The sequence below is a fragment of the Harpia harpyja genome, chromosome 2 (genome assembly GCF_026419915.1).
Source record: "Harpia harpyja isolate bHarHar1 chromosome 2, bHarHar1 primary haplotype, whole genome shotgun sequence".
Taxonomy (NCBI): domain Eukaryota; kingdom Metazoa; phylum Chordata; class Aves; order Accipitriformes; family Accipitridae; genus Harpia; species Harpia harpyja.
This window is the reverse complement of record NC_068941.1, coordinates 26,568,736-26,573,351: the sequence shown is the minus strand read 5'-3', so window position 1 is coordinate 26,573,351 and position 4,616 is coordinate 26,568,736. Positions and strand designations below refer to the sequence as shown.

Below are 4,616 nucleotides of genomic sequence, written 5' to 3'. Positions count from 1 at the left end.
AAAATACTCAGCATCTGCAAATTGCAGTTGACCCTTGTATTTTCCCCATCCTTAGTGCCCCATCTGATGATGCATAAGAAGTGTCTATGATGCTCAGTACCTGCTTCTGTCAGATACTATATTCCTGAGAAAAAAATACTTTCAAGAAGATGTATTTATATTTTCTTATTCATATATATTCAGAATCTAAAATCATTACAGGAGAAACATCATTACTGGTGGAGCCAGGAGTAGTCTGCTGTGCATCATATACAGCTTTTAGTTTCATATTCAAACTGCTGAAGACTCTGCAGTAGAAGTGCCTTAATCTTACCCTGACTTTTTGTTTCTTTTAGAACTCTTAAATGTCAGTCAGGTTTCATAGAATCATAGAACAGCCCAGGTTGGAAGGCACCTCGAAAGACCATCTGGTCCAACCTTTTGTGGGAAAGGGAGTCTAGATGAGATTATGTAGCACCCTGTATAATTGCATCTTGAAAAACTCAATTTGTCTTTTTTTAAAAAAACAACAACCCTCCAGCTTGTCCATTGCTGCAAACGCCAGCTGCAGACCTTTTGGGTAAGTCTAATAGGTAGACTCTTATGGATATGTGCTAAATATTTTAAAAGACAGAAAAGACAGCAGATATTATGGCCTTTTTATTGTTTGGATAGCACTGATCAGGTGAGAGGATATCCTGAAGGGTTAACCACTGTAAACACCCTGTTTAACCACACAACAGGGAGGCTTGGTATTAACACTCTGCAGAAAATCTAGCAGTAAACTATATTACTAGTTTTACTGACTTTAAAGTGGCTAATCTCAATGGCATTTAAGTATTTATTATGTAACCAAAAAGCCATGCAAAATTAAAAGTGTTAAAGAATTGTTTTTGTTTGGTCAGAAACAGGAAAAATGAAGGGTAGTAACCATAAACCTTAAATCAAGCAACAGTTTCTCAGTGCACAGCATGCAGTGAAATTTGTTAGACTGGCTTCTGGAGGAATTAATTAGGTCATGTATTTAATGTGTCTAGAGTGCTTTGAAAAATGTGAAGTGCTTTGGAACTGCTAGGAATTTTATGTCTTAATTTGTTAATTGTGTATTTATTTATTTTTAAGTGATGCAAATTCAAAAGCAGATATAAATAAACTCAATATCTTCAACAATTCAGATTTTGTTTCAGAACTTCTGTTAAAAATATCTGGTCTTTTTATTTGCAATACTTTTAATTTCAATAGTTTTGTGCAAATTGAAATACCTTATTTCTATCCTTAAAGGATTTCTGCTTGTGTTGTAATGAATCAGTGGGAGACTGATGCAGAAAATATGGAACACACTTAGGGGCAGAACCACACGGAGACTTGCACGTCAAAACAGCCAAGTTCTCTTACTTTTTACTTTTGTGTATCATTCAGTAAGGAACCATACAGGCTGCACAAAAGTTATCTGAGGGAACACAAGAATCCAGGATCTGCTTCTTTCCAGATTGCCCTGCCTACTGGACTGTAGACTCATTGATTAATTCATTATCACTCATTCTCATTCACTTATTTTCTCATTTTCTTCTAGAAGCACTCACCATGGGCACAAGATGTGCAGAGGAAAGGAAGACTTTAGACTTGCAGGTGAGTACAACAGTACAATACATACATGTTGTTCCAGACATTGTTACACATTACTGGCTGGTGCCCTCTCATATCATAGTGATATGGATGGGTTTTGGAAAATTGAACTGTCATGGAATTTTGTTGCCTCTTGGGTGATTTCAGTTAGCAACACAATTTAATTTTCAAGGGACTAAATGTAATTTGTGTCCTCAAAACCCTTGTTGTTTTGAACTTCTTTGTTAATTTCACTAATTAGAGTATCAGCTGTTTCTAGTAACCGCTGCAAATTAATCCAGAGTAATATGAATTGTAACAAAAAGCTGCTCCTAAAGACTGCCTGGAGTTAGATATGATCTCAGAATTCATGGTTTCTGAATTTTAATGGAAAGCTGCAATTTTTCAATAGAAAGTAACTTTTCCAACGCACTTTGCCTCTGTCATTTTTTTTTCTCCCCTTTGCTCTTCTTTCTCAAGTTGCATATTAATTTGCTTCTCCCCCCATCACCTGGTGCCTTTTCCACCCCTCCCCATGTGTTTCAAACACCATTATAAAACACAGCTCTCTGGCAAGCTCCTTCAAGCCCATTTTCTTGTGCACCACTGAACTGATGTTCACAATAAATTGCTGATGGCTGGGCATGTGAATTAGTTAATAAACTGTGTTAATTTATTTTAAATTTTCTCACAATAATGAGGCTCAGAACGTGCAAATTTTTTGCACATGTAACCCTGTGTTCCCCTTGATGTTGTCATTGTTCCCCTCTGTTCTGTTAGCTGCATCTTCCATCAAATTTGTGTGCATCTAGATTATAGTCTTGCAGAGTGTACAGCAGCCAGCACAAAGAAACACAGATCCAGACCAGAATGTGTGCTGCTGTCTTGCTAATAAAAGATTTCCAATGTATTTCCTGTTTTCTTTAAAGCTTTTGTTCTCAGATGACAGTGGTAGAGCAAAGTCTGGCTTGAAGAAGCAAGAGCTGTCTCATTCAAACATTCTTGGGAATTTTGGGGAGGGGGGCAGACTGGGAAAGACAAGGGGAGACTTTGGGTTCAGTCCCCATAAGAGATGTCTACTTTGTTATTTTTTCAGGAACACGGCTGATGAGCAGGTGGGCACAAAATGCACCATTTATTACCATGTAACTGTCAGCACAGCAAATGAAACTCAGATTATGCATATAAATGATAGATTTTGGCTGGCTAGCATACTATTGCAGGGAAACAGGGCTGTATATAAGCATTCACATCAAAAATGGATACTGTTTTCCTCAATCATTTTGCACCATGTTTTTTGCTTTTATGAACATATTTACAAGCAATGTTCATTGTTTCTGTCCTTGCTGTAATAGTTTTGTTGTAATGGATTGGGAAATAGCAATGATACACATTTGACTTTGTGTAGCCAACTGATGGAGACTCAAAAAGGGTGACATTTTACAGTGACTGTCATAGGCCAATGCTGTCTTCATCAGATGAGGAATATTTTGATGGAAGGCTGGGACTTGTGCATGTTGGGACAGACAGGGTATTATCCAACTAGTTTATAACAGATACAGCATCAGTATTTGAGAGATCTATAATGATCACATTACAGCCCTAGGTTGCAGAGCTGGCTCAGACTTGCCCACCATATCACACCACTATCCATTGATTTGGTCCAAGCATGCTGGAGATAAGACCCCCAAACACTCAGGGGCTGTCTTGATCATTGCAGACTTGACTTGAAAGTGGCTGGGAGCTACCAGCCCTGTAAACACCTGTGCTGTAGGCAGGCTCAGGGTGGAAGTAAGGTAAAGAGGCAAATTGTCAACAGCACGCAAAAGCCATCAGGTATCTTGTTCCAGTCTTTTCCTAAAGAAAATCCTATCTTTTATTTTCCAGGTACACCTCCAGCCTGGTCTGGGGAAGAAACTAGAAGGCTGTTGCTGTCATCTTAGAAAAAGATGAGAACAGATGCAGCCAAAATATTCACCTTCTCAAATGTCAGCAGTGCACTACAGTCTTTCCTCATATAGTACAAGAGGATGTGGTTTATTATGTGTGCCAGAATGATTTAAGACATTCTGGAATACCATCACTTTGCAAAGGATTTATGCCTTTTATATGCACAAATTATCTGAATGAGTATCTTGTAACTGACAGCATTTTGTTTTATTACATTGTGTTTTCCCCGTCACTAAAATAGGAGTCTCTCTATGCTAGGATTTTGCTTGCTCTTCATTTTGGGAGACTGAGGCAGTGAGAGCTGCGCCTTATTCTGGATTATTTTCATAATCATCTGGAATGCAGTTTGCTCCTTGCCACTCGAGGGAGGAGCAGTTTTACAGCACTGAGGTTAACATTCAGTGGTGAACTATAGGAAAAGTGACCTGAAGTCTGAAAATGTGGCTTTCTAGTGTTACATTACCCCCCCCCCTTTTTTTTTGCTTTAAATACCAGGTGTCTATGCATGATCCCTAGGGCTTCTACAGCTGTGTTGTTTGCTTTTATTACTCTCTCTACAAACTAAAATGAAATCATTTTAGTCTCTGGTGTATTGTACTTGAAAAGACCTACATTGTGATGGAGCGACTAATTTTCCCTGGGACTAGCTCAAAAGAATTTTACAGTAAAATGCATGTGTACTATATTTTAAATCCAAATTCTATCACACAAATGCCTCTTGTTTTTTAATCTCTACTATCATGCTTTTTTAATAAATTCCCTCTTGTTGATATTTTATACATCAAGCCAAAATGATATGTTTTGAAGGATCTGAATAAAACAAAAAATGACCTGAAAAAGTATCACTGAGAATTTCAATAGAAGAAACTCTAAGCCTGTGTAAGAATTTCAAATTGGGTTTGTTTTCCTTATTTACAGAAGTCTGCATATGTTGGTGTGTCTGCTTCCTGGTACTGGATGGAAATGGAAGGGCAATGTGGAAAACACTGCACATGATGTTTATTACATAGCCAGCCCCAGGGTTTCCTTAAGTCTCGAGAAGAGATCCTCTGGGTTGAGTGCTGTCATGAACTCTTGTGCTG

The 4,616-nt window shown here is 38.1% G+C and overlaps 1 long non-coding RNA gene across 1 annotated transcript; it reads left to right on the top strand.

The window, feature by feature from the left end:
- Nucleotides 1-885: 885 nt before the first annotated feature.
- On the top strand, nt 886-3,932 carry LOC128152652 (uncharacterized). The gene is made up of 3 exons (XR_008238724.1): nt 886-994; nt 1,553-1,608; nt 3,472-3,932. It is a non-coding gene; the product is annotated as an uncharacterized LOC128152652 (long non-coding RNA).
- The last annotated feature ends 684 nt before the right edge of the window (nt 3,933-4,616 follow it).